This window comes from Girardinichthys multiradiatus, chromosome 23 (genome assembly GCF_021462225.1).
Source record: "Girardinichthys multiradiatus isolate DD_20200921_A chromosome 23, DD_fGirMul_XY1, whole genome shotgun sequence".
Lineage (NCBI taxonomy): Eukaryota > Metazoa > Chordata > Actinopteri > Cyprinodontiformes > Goodeidae > Girardinichthys > Girardinichthys multiradiatus.
In genome coordinates this window covers 23172425-23191161 of record NC_061815.1, presented here as the reverse complement: position 1 = coordinate 23191161, position 18737 = coordinate 23172425, and the positions used below count along the sequence as shown (strand labels likewise).

The window sequence follows — 18737 nt, the reverse complement described above, 5'->3', positions numbered from 1 at the left end:
CTGTCGCGGCGGCAATCCCAGAACCTGGTGGTGGACACCGGCAGTAAGGGATGCTGTCAAGCTGAAGAAGAAGTCCTATTGGCTGGTGTTGGCTTGTGGGACTCCTGAGGCGGCTGATGGGTACCGTGAGGCCAAGCGTGCTGCGGCCCTGGCCATGGAGAAGCACTACTGGTTGGCCTCGAAGCGATTCTGGCAAACTGTCCAGCGCCTCAGGAGGGGGAAGCAGTGCTTCGCCAACACTGTTTATAGAGGGGTGGGAGGCTGCTGACCTCGACTGAGGACATTATCGGGCAGTGGAAGGAGTATTTCGAGGAACTCCTCAATCCTGCCATCACGCATTCCCTGGTGGAAACAGAGGCTGGAAACTCGGGGTTGGACTCTTTCATCACCCGGGCTGAAGTCACCGAGGTGGTTAAAAAGCTCCTCGGTGGCAAGGTTTTGGGGGTGGATGAGATCCGCCCTGAGTACCTCAAATCTCTGGATGTTGTGGGGCTGTCATGGTTGACACGCCTCTTCAACATTGCGTGGCGGTCGGAGACAGTGCCTCTGGACTGGCAGACTGGGGTGGTGGTCCCCCTTCATAAGAAGGGGACCGGAGGGTGTGTTCCAACTACAGGGGGATCACATTCCTCAGCCTCCCTGGTAAGGCCTACGCCAGGGTATTGGAGAAGAGAGTCCGGCCGATAGTCGAACCTCGGCTTCAGGAGGAGCAGTGTGGTTTTCGTCCCGGCCATGGAACACTGGACCAACTCTATACCCTCTACAGGGTACTCGAGGGTTTATGAGAGTTTGCCCAACCGGTTCACATGTGTTTTGTGGACCTGGAGAAGGCATTCGACTGTGTCCCTCGTGATGCCCTGTGGGGGGTGCTCCAGGAGTATGGAATTGGGGGCCCTTTGTTAGGGCCCATCCGGTCCCTGTACAAGCAGACCAGGAGTTTGGTCCGCATTGCCGGCACTAAGTCGGACCTGTTCCCGGTGCATGTTGGACTCCGGCAGGGCTGCCCTTTGTCACCGGTCCCGTTCGTAACTTTTATGGACAGGATTTCTAGACGCAGCCAAGGGCCGGAGGCTGTCTGGTTTGGGGACCAGTGGATTTCGTCTCTTCTTTTTGCAGATGACGTGGTCCTGCTGGCCCCCTCTAGCCAAGACCTACAGCATGTGCTGTGGCGGTTCACAGCCGTGTGTGAAGTGGCTGGGATGAAGATCAGCCCCTCCAAGTCAGAGGCCATGCTACTCGACCAGAAAAAGGTGGCTTGTCCTCTTCAGGTTGGAGGGGAGTTCCTGCCTCAAGTGGAGGAGTTCAAGTATCTCGGGGTCTTGTTCACGAGTGAGGGAAGAATGGAGCGGGAGATCGACAGATGGATCGGTGCGGTTGTCGCAGTAATGGGGGCACAGTGCCAGTCCGTTGTGGTGAAGAGAGAGCTGAGCCGAACAGCGAAGCTCTCGATTTACCGGTCGGTCTATGTTCCTACCCTCACCTATGGCCATGAACTGTGGGTCATGAACGAGATACCGGATACAAGCGGCTGAAAAGAACTTTCTCCGTAGGGTGGCCGGGCACTCCCTTAGAGATAGGGTGAGGATCTCGGCCATCCGGGAGGGGCTCGGAGTAGAGCCGCTGCTCCTCCACATCGAGAGGAGCCAGTTGAGGTGGCTCGGGCATCTATACCGGATGCCTCCTGGACGCCTTCTTCGGGGGTTGTTCCAGGCACGTCCCACCGGGAGGAGGCCCAGGGGACGGCCCAGGACACGCTGGAGGGACTATGTCTCTTGGCTGGCCTGGGAACGCCTTGGGCTCCCCCTGGAGGAGCTGGAGGCGGTGTCTGGGGAGAGGGACGTCTGGGTGTCTCTGCTGAGTCTGCTGCACCCGTGACCCGGTCCCGGATAAGCGGAAGACGACGAGGATGAGTACGAGTTAGAGATTTATTTTACTCTATGTCACATTTGAACGTTTCAGACCATCAAACAATTTTTTATTAAATTAGTTAACAAAAATGCTTTCTCAAATTTTTTTTTCTCCATTCATTTTAGTAAGTAATAAACCTGCCCAAACATTTGTAATAACAGGGTGCAAACCTTTTACATTGCTTTGGATTAATTTAGTCTCTCTTCTTTGCAGAATTGTTTTTATTTAGCCACACTGAAGAGTTTTAAACCCTGAATGTCCTCTCATTCCAGTGCATCTCATTCAGACTTAAGTCAGAACTTTGATTGAGCCACTTGGGCCAATCAGAGGTGAACTTGTTGTTGTGCTTCGAATCATCGTCCTGCAGCATAACCCAAGTGCACTTACGCTTAAGGTCACCAGTGGATACCCAGGCATTCTCCTTCAGGATTTTATGTGCTGAAGCAGCAAAGCACGCCCAGACCATCACACTACCACCACCATGTTTGACTGTTGGTATGATGCTGTTTTTGCCATTTCTCTTTCTTATTGTTAAATGATGAACACTGACCTTATTTGAGGCAGGTGAGACATGCACTGCCTTAGATGTTGTTCTGGGATTTTTGAGACCTCCTGGGAAGGTTAATCATTGTTCCATGTTTAATTTGTTTGTGGATAATGATTCTTACTGCGGTTCATTGGAGTCCCAAGCCTTGGAAATGGGTTTGCCTCTCACCTGTTCTTGAATTTCTTTAGATTAGGGCATAATGGACTGACTGAATTTATAAAGCGCTTTTCCAGTCATACAGACCGCTCAAAGCGCTTTACACTAGAGCCACAATCACCCAATCGCACTCACTAACGTACACTCACTTCATACACCGATACGCAGATCGGTAGGCAACTTGAGTGCCTTGCCCAGGGGCACATCGACATATGGCAGGAGGAAGCTGGAATCGAACCCACAACCTTCTGATTGCAAGACGACTACTCTTCCTACTGAGCCACATTCGGAAAATGTATTCCTTTTCCAGATGTTTAACTTGATGTTGTCAGACAGACATTTTCATTCTACAAGTCTGGCAGTAATCAGGCCTGGGTGTGACTAGTAAAATAAAACCAAGAATATGGTTACTCACAGTTAATTTAGGATTTAAATAGGGGGTCCATTATATTTTCACATAGGGCCCGATTGACTTAGATGGGTTTATTAATTTATACAGTGCCTTGAGAAAGTATTCGGCCCCCTTGAAATTTTCAACCTTTTGCCACATTTCAGGCTTCAAACATAAAAAATATAAAATTCAAATTTGTTGTGAAGAATCAACAACAAGTAGGACACAATCGTGAAGTGGAATGAAATTTATTGGATGTGTCAAACTTGTTTAACAAATAAAAAACTGAAAAGCGGGGCGTGCAATATTATTCGGCTCCCTTGCGTTAATACTTTGTAGCGCCACCCTTTGCTGCAATTACAGCTGCAAGTCGCTTCGGGTTTGTCTCTATCAGTTTTGCACATCGAGAGACTGAAATTCTCACCCATTCTTCCTTGCAAAACAGCTGGAGCTCAGTGAGGTTGGATGGAGAGCGTTCGTGAACAGCAGTCTTCTCGATTGGATTCAGGTCTGGACTTTGACTTGGCCATTCCAACACCTGGATACGTTTATTTGTGAACCATTCCATTGTAGATTTGGCTTTATGTTTTGGATCATTGTCTTGTTGAAAGATAAATCTCCGTCCCAGTCTCAGGTCTCTTGCAGACTCCAACAGGTTGTCTTCCAGAATGGTCCTGTATTTGGCCCCATCCATCTTCCCATCAATTTTGACCATCTTCTCTGTCCCTGCTGACAAAAAGCAGGCCCAAACCATGATGCTGCCACCACCATGTTTGACAGTGGGGATGGTGTGTTCAGGGTGATGAGCTGTGTTGCTTTTACTCCAAACATATTGTTTTGCATTGTGGCCAAACAGTTGGATTTTGGTTTCATCTGACCAGAGCACCTTCTTCCACATGTTTGGTGTGTCTCCCAGGTGGCTTGTGGCAAACTTTAAACGAGACGTTTTATGGATATCTTTGAGAAATGGCTTTCTTCTTGCCACTCTTCCATAAAGGCCAGATTTGTGCAGTGTATGACTGATTGTTGTCCTATGGACAGACTCTCCCACCTCAGCTGTAGATCTCTGCAGTGATCCAGAGTGATCATGGGCCTCTTGGCTGCATCTCTTCTCCTTTTTCAAGATGAAAGTTTAGAGGGACGGTCGGGTCTTGGTAGATTTGCAGTGGTCTGATACTCCTTCCATTTCAATATGATTGATTGCACAGTGCTCCTTGGGATGTTTAAAGTTTGGGAAATCTTTTTGTATCCAAATCCGGCTTTAAACTTCTCCACAACAGTATCTCGGATCTGCCTGGTGTGTTCCTTGGTGTTCATGATGCTCTCTGCGCTTTGAACAGAACCCTGAGACTATCACAGACCAGGTGCATTTATACGGAGACTTGATTACACACAGGTGGATTCTATTTATCATCATCAGTCATTTGGGACAACATTGGATCATTCAGAGATCCTCACTGAACTTCTGGAGTCAGTTTGCTGCACTGAAAGTAAAGGGGCCAAATAATATTGCACGCCCCACTTTTCAGTTTTTTATTTGTTAAACAAGTTTGACACATCCAATAAATTTCATTCCACTTCATGATTGTGTCCCACTTGTTGTTGATTCTTCACAAAAAATTAGAATTTTATATCTTTATGTTTGAAGCCTGAAATGTGGCAAGAGGTTGAAAAGTTCAAGGGGGCCCAGTACTTTTGCAAGGCACTGTAAAAGAATTAATCATTTAAAAAACTAATTTTGTACTTACTAAAGTTATCTTTGTCCAATATTAAAATGTGTTTGATGATCAGGAACATTTCAGTGAGGCAAAAAACAATATCAGAAGAAATGTGAAAAGGAGCAAATAGTTTTTCATGACACTGTACAGATGGAAGCCAGAAAGGGAGAGGAAAATACGAGTCACAGAAGAGGAAAAAGTTGGAGGCTTCTCACAATAACAAGCTGAGTGTCACGAGGCTTTTCTCATTGGTTGTGTTTACCTTCACTCAGTTCTCCAGGGGTAATTTGGGGGGAGGAAGAGAGACAGTAGGTTAGACAGAGTACCGAGAGACCAAAACTAGCAAATAACTGTCAAGAGGCAGCTTGTCTCCTTCAATGTTAGGTGTTTGTGCTGACAAACACACAACAGCAAGTGCACAGCGTCACACTGCTACATCGAAGCATGCACCTTGCAATCCTTTTCTAGCATCTCTCTTTCTCTTTGGAACAACACCAACTGTTTAAACTGAACATTTATTGAAAAACCTGAGTGACGATTTGCTTCCTTGTTGCTTGGCAAGGAGCAGTTAACAATGCACCTTCAAACTGAAGCATCAGTGACAACATCTCACTCCCATCCATCACTCACTGCTGGCTCACAGAGGTGGGAACAGATTCACACCTTCCTGTAGCCTGTTCTTAACCAGCAGGTGGATGAGAAAATATCCAGACTGGGGTCAGAGGACGGGTCAAGCCACTGCCGACGGTCCTCTATATGTGTGTGTCCACGTCAAGGTGACATAAGGAGAGGGGGCTATTTCTCGTTTCCACCGAGAGACATTTAACCCAGGGTCAATATTGACTGTCAACCATTCGTGAGAATGGCTGGACAGTGCTTGACTTTTCAGTCGTCAGGTCATCCTGGTTTATCTGGTGGCGAGGAACAGGGAGAAGTCATGAGGTAGGGACTTTCAACTCAGGCATGCTCAATAAAACACACTCATACCGGCCTCAGTTTGCGATCTGGAGTCGGAAGGCAGGTTTGAGTAATGAGGAGGGTTTTTGGTGAACTGAGTGGGCGTTGAGGGAGTTTGGGCAGTGTGACAAACACGGTGAGAGGAAGGGGGAGGAAACAGAGAAGGAAAAAGCTGGAAGGGATGCCATAAAATCAGAAAATGGGTTTAAGTGATACTGAGGCACCAATTATTTGTTTTTCCCAACACATTTAAACTATTATGGCAGCATATATTTACAGTAATTTAGAAAAGTATTTTCATGTTACGACTTCAAACTTCAGAGTATTTTATTGGGATAGTAAATAATACACCAAGACAAAGTAGTGCCTAATTATGAAGTGGATAGAAAGTGTTTTTCTAAGTTTTTAAACAAACAAAAATCTGATTGTGGGCCTTTGTTTTCATCCAACCCTGAGTCAAATGGCTCAAGCTTGGTCAAACTGGATGGAGATTGTCTATGATCAATAATTTTCTATACAATTCGATGTAGATTTTGGCTTCTAATACATGAATATCATTAGAGCTGATCTATTATAGCTCTGGCTTTATGTTAAGGATCATTGTGCTGCTCGAAGGTGAACCTTTGTCCCAGTCTCAAGTCTTTCGGAGCCCCTAACGAAGTTTCTCCTATTGATGCCCTATTTATTTATCAGTATTTAGCTCCATTTATCTTTCCGACAACTCTGACCAGCTTCCCAGTCTCTGATACTACCAGCACTATGTTTTACACATACTTTTTTTGTGTAGACCTAATTTTTCCCATGTTTGATGTGTTGCGTACTTGGTAAAATTGTGGTAAATCTTGATAATAGTTTTTTTTCCTGCCACTATTCCATAAAGTCCAGATTTGAGTGTATGACTAATAATGATCCCATTGACAGGTTCTCAAGCTGAACTATGTCTGTCACGATGAGCCCCTTGACTACGTCTCTGTGTCATACCCGCAGGGCTGTTTGTGTGTGTGTGTGTCCTCTGATTGCAGGGTGTGACTGTCAGGTGTGCCTTACAGCTGGAGCTCATCAAGCCCAATCAGGAAGAGTTTAAAGAGGAGTGGATTCCTTGAGGAAGATGCTAGATTATTTTGCTCACATGAGTGGTAATCAGACCTACATCTTCTCAGTCCCTGCATTCTTGGTCATTCCTGAGCTTACCTCTTTGTTGTTCTCCTTTCAGGAAACCAGTTTTCCAGATCGCACCCTGTTCTTGGATTCCAGCGCTCTGCCTCCTCTCTCTCTGAGCTCAGTGGAGAAGTCACCGCTCATCTGGCTGCTCCCCAAGTTCATGCTGTCAGGAGACCTCAACAACCTTCCGGTATTACTCACCTGCCTGTCCACCCTCAAGCTCTCCACAGCCCCTCATGTGTCCTCCTAGAGGAAAGAATAGGAAAATCATTACCAACCAGCACCACTCACCACCTCCTGCCAACATCAGCCTCTGTGGGTATACTCACCTTTCCACCTTGAACATCAACGTCTCTCCAACAGTAAGCCCACCATCTCATCCCTCATTTTTCATCATATCTCCACCATATCTAACTTCCTTTACCCACAACCTACCTCTCCTTCTCACATTCATCCTGGATTACTCTTGTAAACCTGGAAGAACCAGTCATTCATTCACTTGCATCAATAAACTGCTCAGTCATATTTGGTGTCCTTAATAGCTGCCTGCATGAGTGTCTAAAAACCAAACCAACATGACTGATAAATGCTCTTAGTTTAGGTAGATGACCATGTCTTGCTATGTTTGCAATTGTGTAATACTTGTTCTATTTTCAGATATTAAACCTTGCTCTGTGAGATGTTCAAAACTTGGGATATTGTTTTACAATCTAGGCTCTGCTATGTTGCTTGGTCTTCATTATGATGTTGGTTCATTAATATTCCCAAACAAGCCTCTAAGGCCTTCAGAGAAAAGCTAGATTTACACTGAGCTTAAATTGCACATAGGTACATTCTATTTATTACTTCGGTGACCTTTGATGGGAGGCAATTGATTGCACTGCATATTGTTTAAGGTATTAGATTATATGGTGCTGAAAAAAAAAGCTCACCTTGCTTTTCAGATTTCAATTTGCAAAGAATTTAGAAAACTATTATTGTTTTCCTTCCACTTCAGAATTATGAACTACTCTGTTTTGATCTATTACATAAAACCCCAATAAAAACATAGAAGTTCTAGCTTGTAATTGTAACAAAGTGAGAAAAGGTTTAATGGTATAAACACTTTTGCAGTGTACTGAAAGACACAGCTGGCCATTCCACCGCTCAAACTGTACAGCACACATCAACAGTATGTTCATCCAAGCTCCTCCCGAGCTGAAGACTCACACTACAGTGATGACACTTCTGAAATATGGCCTCTAACATTTTCTCTCAGTGGCAGAAACACAGAAGGAAAAGAAGCCCTGGGCCAAAAACAATATCTTACGAAAAGCCGTCAGACAGCACCACCAACCAACATCGCTCAAGGGGAACAATTGTTTCAGATCACGACTTTACTATGAACATGAACACAGTCAAGGTATTCAAAATAAAAATGGACACGCTGCCTGGACTTCCATAACACTGATCTGTGTACTTTTCATCAAAACTTTGAGTTTGGCCAGCGAGGGCAGGTCAGACTAAACAAGCGGTTTGCTCAAAGCCTCATGGGAAGCTTCTGACCCTCCATGACAGAAGGTAGAAGTTCCCCGATTTTTCCATTCAAGATGATTTTGGAGACATTAGATTGGCCAGAACTATCCAAGCTTTTTCCAATTGTATTTGCTTGAGTTTTCTTGTTTGTTTGTTTGTTATATCAAATTAAAAGCGGAGGATATGAACAGTGCAAATGAAAAGCAGGAAGAGTAAGACAGAAAAACAGGAGTTGTGATGATCTTGAAGGGACTGCTCCTTTGTTCTGCTGCATTAATCTGCTTTTTTCCACGTTCCCCTGCTTCTCCTTTTGATCCATCGTTGAATCATCCCGTGATCATTCACTAACAGCAAAATAAATTAAACACATTCGATTGACGATCCGCTCCCCCCCCCATCTCCCGCTCTTCTTCCCGTTTCGTTCCTCTCATTGTCACCACAGCCTTCCTCCCCATCTCTCTCTCCATCCCTCTCCTCCCTTAGGCCTCCTCTTCTTCAATAGATAAGTAGCAGATTTGTCCTTTATCACTTCACTCTCCATCTCCATCCTTTTTCCTTCTTTTTATTTTTTTCCCTTTTTGTGTTGTGCTTAATCCCAGCCTTGCGGTGGATGCATGTCAGAGATGTAATTCTATTGTTGAACATGCTCTTCTGAGCCCCCCATCCCACCCCAGACTCAGTCACTCCCAGGGCCACATGCATATTCATCAGCTACCCAAAACAAAAGGCAGATCACGCGGTTTGTCGTGTACCACGAATACAGCTTTTCATTTATCTTCCCTCTCTGCTGCTTTTAGCAGATTAGTCATGTTAAACATATCTCAGACGAGCAAATGCCAAGAGCTAACTGACAGCCGTTCAATCAGAGAAACAACACAAACTGCTTATGCTTCTGTCTCTGAAGATGCTGGGAAGTTTAGAAAGAGTTTGGAGCATGCTGACTGTTAGAGGGTAATAAAGCTGTTATGAGGATTTACGATCACTCTAGAAAGAGCCAGTTATGCAAAGGGACAGATTCTTCATGGCCCTGCAGGCCCAAGGTTCTGCAACTGTGGTACAAGTATCACTGGTGATACTTGGGCTGGCGTTAGCGGTCAGATATTGAGTATTATTTGCTGGGTAAATACAAGCGGTTTAACTGAGTCGAGGTACAAACATAGTCTTCGCTAAAGAAGACTATGTTCACTGCAGCTCTCTTTAGAGGAGAGCTGGAGTGAGGAACATTTAGAGAATTCAAATTATGAACTGAAGTCAACAGTTAACCAGTGAAAGTTGTTTTTGGCTCCATTTGCTGTGTTCCACTGATGTTGGCACTGTGATGACACTTCACCCTTAACTTCTTCTACCTCCAAAGAATGAAGACCTCTGGGATATGCTAATTGAAATGCTCAATAAAAAAATATAATTATATATGAATGCTAAGAACAATGCACTACTCAAACAAATAAATAGAACTCTCAAATAACACATCCTAGATCTGAATGAATGAAATATTCTCATTGAATACTTTGTTCTGTACAAAGTTGAATGTGCTAACAACAAAATCACACAAAAATCATCAATGGAAATCAAATTTATTAACCAATGGAGGCCTGGATTTGGAGTCACACACAAAATTAAAGTGGAAAAACACACTGGAGGCTGATCCAACTTTGATGTAATGTCCTTAAAACAAGTCAAACTGAGGCACAGTATTGTGTGTGACCTCCACGTGTCTGTATGACCTCCCTACAACACCTGGGCATGCTCCTGATGAGACGGCGGATGGTCTACTGAGGGATCTCCTCCCAGACCTGGACTAAAGCATCCATGATGTCCCAGATGTGCTCAATCAGATACAGGTCTGGGGAACAGGCGGGCCAGTCCATAGCTTCAATGTCTTCATCTTGCAGGAACTGCTGACACACTCCAGCCACATGAGGTCTAGCATTGTCCTGCATTAGGAGGAACCCAGGGCCAACCGCACCAACATATGGTCTCACAAGGGGTCCGAGGATCTCATCTCGGTACCTAATGGCAGTCAGGCTACCTCTGGCGAGCACATGGAGGGTCGTGTGGCCCTCCAAAGAAATGCCACCCCACACCATTACTGACCCACTGCCAAACCGGTCATGCTGAAGGATGTTTCAGGCAGCGGATCGTTCTCCACGGTGTCTCCAGACTCTGTCAAGTCTGTCACATGTGCTCAGTGTGAACCTGCTTTCATCTGTGAAGAGCACAGGGCGCCAGTGGCGAATTTGCCAATCCTGGTGTTCTCTGGCAAATGACAACGTCCTGCACGGTGTTGGGCTGTGAGCACAACCCCCATTTGTGGACGTCTGGCCCTCATACCATCCTCATGGAGTCGGTTTCTAACCGTTTGTGCAGACACATGCACATTTGTGGACTGCTGGAGGTAATTTTGCAGGGCTCTGGCAGTGCTCCTCCTGTTCCTCCTTGCACAAAGGAGGTAGTGGTCCTGCTGCTGGGTTGTTGCCCTCCTACGGCCTCCTCCATGTCTCCTGGTGTACTGGCCTGTCTCCTGGTAGCGCCTCCAGGCTCTGGACACTACGCTGACAGACACAGCAAACCTTCTTGCCACAGCTCGCATTGATGTGCCATCCTGGATGAGCTGCACTACCTGAGCCACTTGTGTGGGTTGTAGAGTCCGTCTCATGCTACCACGAGTGTGAAAGCACCACCAACATTCAAAAGTGACCAAAACATCAGCCAGAAAGCATAGGTACTGAGAAGTGGTCTGTGGTCCCCACCTGCAGAACCACTCCTTTATTGAGTGAGTCTTGATAATCACCAAAGATTTCCCCCTGTTGTCTTTTCCATTTGTACAACAGCTGTGAAATTGATTGTCAATCAGTGTTGCTTCCTAAGTGGCCAGTTTGATTTCACAGAAGCTTGATGTACTTGGAGTTATATTGTGTTGTTTAAGTGTTCCCTTTTATTTTTTTGAGCAGAATATATCAATGTCTTTTGTACAGGAACATATGTTGACGTTTGTACTTTTCCAAATTTTATCATGTTGCAACAATGAGCTTCAATTAATTTAATTGAAATTTTACAGAAAAGGTGAGTCATCATTTCTATTCAGCATCTGAGAATCAATGCTCAGAACTAAAGTTTGCTGATATTACAGCTGCAAGTCATTTGGATTTGTGAGCATCAATTGTCAAGTTTTGCCACATATTCTTAAATGGTTTTTGGTCTGGAGTTTGACCTGGCTGTTGTTACACATGAATAAGTTTTGATCTGTTTTTCTTACATTCAACTAAGAAGTTTTCACTCCTGAGTAAAAGTAGAACTGTAAAGTGGAATAAAAATAATATAACGTTTTCAAGAGCTTTCACAATTAAAAATCTGTAAAATGTTTAGAGAAGCAACCAATATGTTCATGGTAACTCTGGAAGTGATACAGAAATCCAACCTTCAGGTAAGTCAATCTGTTGAATCTGCTGACACAAGTTATGGTTGAAAGAAAGCCATAGGAAGTCCTACTAGAAGTTTCTTTCAGATCAGTTAGGTAATACGTATATGAAAGAACAGGATCTGTAAATGAGAGCAACATAAAACTTATTGCCTACCTGCAAAATTCTATGAATATAGAAAAAAACTGCAGATAAACCCTAAACACACCATCCTTGTGTTGATATAGAGGTGGCAGCATCATGTTTTGGGGTTGCTTTTCATCAGCAGGAACAGTGAAACCAATGGATAAAGCTAAATACAGTGCAAGAGAATACGAATGCACACAACACTTTTAAAACCATGTGTCATTTTCCTTCAACACCACAGTTATGCACTAATTTGTGTTCATCTATCACATAACATCCTATTAAAATAAATTGAGGGTTGTGGTTGTTGTGTGATAAAATTCGAGAAAGTTCAAGTGGTGTGAACAGTTTTGCGAGACGTTGGGAAGCTAGGAAGCATTTCTCTGGGACCTTTATTAGTCTGTCCTGCAGCGTCTGAGAGAGTCCCTCCTCAAACCCATCAGCGGTGCTTTGTGTGATGTCCAGGATATGCCAGTGCATGAATCCAGGTTCCAGGCTCCAGGGCCAGACAGACGTAAACACAGCCTGACCACACTCTGAGGCGCAACGCCATCCTGTCCTCACCTTGCTCATAAACAGCCAAGGAGGCCATGGTGTGGGCCAGGGGAGGGACAGAGAGCACAGAACTTGTCTGGAGGCAGAAGGGAATGGAAAAGAGACTGGAAGAGCATGGGTGGAGCAGCGAACAGAAACCAGGAAAATGAAAATTGTATGCTTGTCAGAGAAGCCCACATCTCTGTGTTAACTTGCTTTAACACTGTATATTTTCTATTGTTCTTATTATTTGCACTTCCTAATTGCTGTTCATGCCACCAGAAATGCACACACACTAGGAGTGTGTGCATTTGTGCAGATCTGCTCAGATATGTTTTCTAACACCCCGTTGTGACAGCAGGACAGGGCTCCTCAGCGCCTGTTTGATTTATGTGTCAGGACAAATATGGGTCAAAATGAAACATCCAACGCGGTGGCTTCTTCTCGCTTGTTCTTCTTTCTTCTTTTCCATTCTCTTTGCGCCTTCTTCTTTGTAAAGCTCGGCTCAGCGGGGCCGTGTGTCTCTGCTGCGCAACAGCTAGGCTGTATATGTGTGTGTAGCTTTGCGTGATGAAACGTGACAATCTCCTTCATCTTCCCTCAGACGCAGCGTTCCGCAACGCACTCGCTCTGTGTTGCGCACTTTTCATCTTTCCTCCACCCTTCCTTCCTTCGTTTTCCTCCTTTTTCTCCTTCTTCTCGCTCTCACAGGTGGAAGAAAGGCAAATGGGGGAATGAAAGGGACAATATTCTAATTAGAGGATGGAGCTGAAACAAAAGCAGGGGGATAGTGAAGGGAAGTAACGATAACACATGTAAAACACAAATCCTTAATCTTAGAGAGCATTTGGGGGAGGAATCTCTCATTTTTCCTCTTACCGTGAAGCAAAGCAGGGGTGTTGTGTGTCTGGGAATAGAAGGGGATGGGATGTGGTTATGAGCACAGAGCTGACAGACAGATTGACATGAGAATGTGTGTGGATATATCCCCACAGGGCCTTCAGCTCTTTCTGCTCACAGAGACCAAACTAAAAAGCCACAACTTCTAAAACAAACAGCCAGCTATATATTTATTTACATTGTTTACACTTTTGGTGATGAGAGCAACAAGGTACCAATTTACACAGGCTTTTTCCATATTTTATCACGATATAACCACCAACACTAAGTAGCGAATAATTGTGAAGTGGAAGAAAAATAGAACGTTTTTTTTAATTAAAACTCTAAAAAGTGTTACATGCATTTGTATTCAGTCCCCTCTACACTGACACCCCTAAAGAAAATCCAGTGCAACCAATTGGCACAACTGGAGACCTACTGAGACATGGCTGTCTACCTGACCCCACTGGTTGGGCAAGGAGAGCATTATTCAGAAAAGCATCCAAGAGGTTCATGCTAGGTCTGTAAGAGCTGTAGAGATCCACGACTCTGTTGTCTGTTTTTATTAGCCCTGCGCTCCACAAATCTGGCCTTTGTGAAAGAGTGGGAAGAAGAGAAGTCAAGTGAAGGTGCTATATATACAGGGCAATCCTAGTAGAAACTGTTGGAGGTTGAAAAACATTTCAGACTAGGGCAGAGGTTCACCTTCCAGAAGACAACAGGCCTAAAACTACAGAGCAATACAATGGATTGATTTAGATCTAAACATATTCATGTATTAGGTTTGCCCAGTCAAAGTCTAGACCTAAAATCCAATGGAGAAGCTCTGGTAAGATTTAAGTTTTGTTCACAACACGCTTTGTCCAGTCTGTCTGAGCTTGAGCTATTTCCCAATGAATGTGGAAAAATTCAGCCCCTTGATGTACAATAGCCAAAAGACCCGTAGCTATTATTTAAAATTGCAGCTGAATACAAATTCATGCCAGAAATTCTTTTTGGGAAGGAACAGTTTTTCTGTTAAAAGCGTTCATTTCATAGTTATTGCTTTCTTTGTGTGGGTCTATTAGCTAAACTCTTAGTGAAATTTATCAAGGCTTGTGGTTGTAATAAGACAAATGTGAAAGCAGTTCGAATTATCCTTTGCAATGCACTGTATTTAGATATGTTCAACACCTGTGAGCAAAGTTCATATGCAAGTTGAGCTGCTCTGCTTCACTGAAAGTCAGGCTGTGAAAAAGGATGTAAAGAAGAAACAATGAGCACAGAGTGTATTTTTACTGCTTGGCCATGAGGAACTGCTGACTGCCTCTCTCCATCCACCCGTCCAGTTCTCCTCGCTCTGCACGTGGATTCTGTCTGTTTACTTATTTGTCTCGCCCCCGAGCTTTTCCGACATGCTACTGCCGCTCCTGGGTCTTCGGGTGATGTGATGGAGCTTGGGGACTTCAGCTCTCTTGCCACTGCTGTGAAACTCGATTCAGATGATGAAACTGCACTGCGGCTCACGGTGGGACACTGGTGTCTTTGCAGCTCTTTGGAAGGCTGTGGTGAAATATCCCTGATGAAAGAGTCTGCAAATATGCCTCTTTAACCCAGGCCCTTCCATCTTTTCACAGAAAAAGCCTTTGTCAGCTGCATCATGTTTATCTATGGCTGTGTTTTGGGGTTTTCAAGCAAATTGAGCCTGTCTTTTATGACCTATACATACAAATATCTGAATTATCACATCATATAAACTGTGTCTCTATGTTATTACTCTTTGTAAAAGTTATGTGTTATTACCAGTGACACTTAAGAGCATGTGCAGAGTTTGTAAAGATGATCTCTTTTTCTAAACCTTTGATTTGTGATTTGTGTGTAACAGGTCCAATAGGGAAAAGCAGACGACCTGGTAAATTAAGAGCTTTGCTTTTTGGATCAGCTCTTTCTTCACCAACAGGTATTAGATGCTACTGACTTGATGAGCAACTGCTTGGGAGGAATGACTAAAAAGGCTTTTTTCTGTCTCACTGTCACAAACGTCAACATGTGCAGTTTTGCTAAACTCTACTGGGACTTAAACTGGAACTGTGTGCTTCGGTCAGCTGAAACCAAGCTTGAGATTTTCACCAACAAATACTCCAGGTTGGTTTGGCGAACAACAAAGGATTAAAGAGTGCAAAAGCACCTCATGCACACTTTCAAGTACAGTGGAAGGTCTGTGATGCTGTGGGCCAGTTTCTATGTCAAAGACCTTGGTGATCTTGTTAAGATGCAGAACCGTTTTATTTTTTTAATAAAAACAAAACTTGGTGACCTCTGGATAATGGTTCTAAACATTTGCCCAAAATCAACACAGGCAACCTTTTCACATTGTGAGATGTTGTGCAAAGAGGGATAAATAAATACACCTAACAATAATGAGCACAAGGAAATGAACATATATGGCAAAACCCAAATGGCTAAAACAACAGAAAATGGCAAGACTGAAAAACAAATTAACAAAAATTAAAATGAAAACCTAAACACCTCAGGATCCTGACAATTTCCATATTTGTTACAACATTATGAAATGATGCAGATGAATAAGTACTTTTGTTTTGGAAAAAAAGAGGTTGCACAGAGTATTAAAAGAACAGGTACCAACAACTGGGCTAATGGGGATTTGGTTTAAAAGAATTATTTCCTCACCCACTAAATGTTATCAATATAATGGTTAGATTTGCAGGGAAATTATTCAGAAAAAAACAACCTTCCAGCAATGAGCGATTCATTTGTTTCCAACCTTTAAATTTTTTTTTTACTTATTTACCACTGGGTATGTTTGCAGCAGATCAGGTTTAAAAAAAATCCATGTATGCATTTGCCATTAAATCTGCATGCATAAATATTGATTGCATCTTCTCATGATTGTTGGATAAAAACTCATTCAGTAAGAGAGAATAACCCCAGAGCATGTGCAGTGAAACATTGGAACAAAACATGTTTTATGGTTGCTCGGTTTAGGAAAACTCCATAGACAGTCATCGGATTACGTCTCAGTGCATGTGACACAAATGACATGTGCCAATTTTTATGTTTATTTCTTTTTTACAAATTTCACTGCAAAGTTTGGCTCCTGTGAGTCACAGGGAGGCTGGAAATAACAGTGAGCGATAACCTGGCACAGCACATTTCCACAGATTCTTCCCCGAGGTGATGCAAGACTTTAGACAAATGTTATGTTTGTTCGCCACTGAATGGCCATCTTTCAAGAGGGTGGCATGCCAGCATGAGCACACACAGACACACACGGGAGCGGATCATTTTTCTCCCTCATGAAGTAGGTTGCAAGAATATTACAAACGAAAATCAGAATGCATTGCCATCGGCCTGAGTTTGGACGAGGAGAGGAAGAAGAGTAATCAAATAACTTTCGGAGGGACGGAGAGAGAGAGAGAGAGGAGAGAGAGAGAGAGACACACACAGACAGACAGACAGACAGACAGATAGACAGACAGACAGACAGACAGACAGATAGACAGACAGACAGACAGACAGACAGACAGACAGACAGACAGACAGACAGACAGACAGACAGACAGACAGACAGACAGACAGACAGACAGACAGACAGACAGACAGACAGACAGACAGACAGACAGACAGACAGACAGACAGACAGACAGACAGACAGATAGATAGATAGATAGATAGATAGATAGATAGATAGATAGATAGATAGATAGATAGATAGATAGATAGATAGATAGATAGATAGATAGATAGATAGATAGATAGATAGATGGATAGATAGATAGATAGATAGATAGATAGATAGATAGATAGATAGATAGATAGATAGATGGATAGATAGATAGATAGATAGATGGATAGATAGATGAGGATCATAAAATATTTTGCAGGTTTGTGTGTGCATTTGTGTGACAGCAGAGAGCCAAATCCCCCCATTAATAACAGCCACTAATCCCCTGATGTGATTACCTCTTCATCTCGGCCCCCTTTCACTCCACCGTCTCCCCTCCTTCCCTCCACTCTTTTTCCCATTCAGCAGCGCCAGCCACTTGTCTTCCATGGCAGAGCTCAGCTGGCCCAATCCCCTGAACACATCCAAGTCTTCCACTGTGTTCAGCTGCCAGGACGATGGAGCTGCTCCAATCTGACGCCTCTCCTTACCAGAACTTAGCCTCTGGGCAGGTGTCTTAAAAAAAGCCAAAGTCAGTGGTGTTAGTGCAGAGAAAGGCAGCAAATTTGAACAGATTAAGAGTCATGCCCCTGTTCAAAGCCCTGACATTTAATGCAGTCTGAATGAGAGGTGACGTGTGATATGAATCGTGCAAGATATGGTTTTGGATGTTCAAACGTTTATGGAAATATCTGCGAGCATTAAGGATTATGGGTGTGCAAAAGGAAGCAACAAGCCTGTCGGTATAGCTATTTCTGTCCTCAATAACTGGCTGCCAAATGCAATTTTTTTTTCAGCCTTTGATAAACTCGCTACATCAACCTAAAGTCTAGTGTGTTTCTATGGAAACTTAGACCTCCAAGAAGGTTCAAATTTGCCATTTAGCTTAAGATCTGCTCAACAGTGAGATACTATGATAGGAATTTACTGTGTGTTTGCTTTACATGTTTAGTCAGTTAGAAATAACACATGCAAATATAGGAGTAAATTACAATTATAAATAAATCTTTGTTAACTATGTACAGATATGTGTTTATGAGGATGCTTTTTTATTACATATTTTGGTGATTTTGCATTTTTATGACCATCTTCTGTCGCTTTAAAGTCATGTTGTTGCATATTGTGGTTACACACAATACACTGCAAAAACTGCTTGGTTAAAAACAACCCAATCTCAGTTATTTGGCAAATGCTCCTGGGTTAAATATGACTTGTCTTATGTTTGATTTAGCAGAACATGGCTGGTTATGGGTTTGACCCAGCAAACTGGGCTTGGTTTTTCTGAATTTATTTATAATTATACAAAAAATATATTATTTGTGTTTTTGCTAAAAGATTTTTTTTTTTTTATTAAGAAGAGATTATTGTTTTTAATTTAGCATATACATTTTGGTATTGAATATGCAAATAAGCAAACTTTGGCATAACTGAGGATAACTGCTTGGTAGCTGGACAGTGCTTCCAGTATTATCCTTGGTGTATGAAGAATATGCATTAGCCATCTTTAGTGGTTTACATATGTCACCTTAGCTGGGTTGTGGTTTCAAAGCAATAGTTTACAAGGGGGTCAACACGGGGTCATAGTGTTATATTGAAAAAAAAAAACAGCTCTAATCAGTCAAGGTATGGACTCCATTAGACCCTTAAAGGTATTCTGTATTATCTGGTTACAAGATGTTAGCAGGAGATCTTTTGTCTGGGAAGTTGGGGCCTCAATGGACTTGTTTGCCTGGTGTCAGACAAACAAGGTCATGCCCAATTG

The 18737-nt window shown here is 43.3% G+C and overlaps 1 long non-coding RNA gene across 1 annotated transcript; it reads left to right on the top strand.

Moving 5' to 3' along the window:
* The first annotated feature begins 6728 nt into the window (after window positions 1-6728).
* LOC124859760 lies at window positions 6729-15597 on the top strand. Its single transcript, XR_007036176.1, has 3 exons — window positions 6729-6813; window positions 6891-7200; window positions 15176-15597. It is a non-coding gene; the product is annotated as an uncharacterized LOC124859760 (long non-coding RNA).
* Window positions 15598-18737: the final 3140 nt, after the last annotated feature.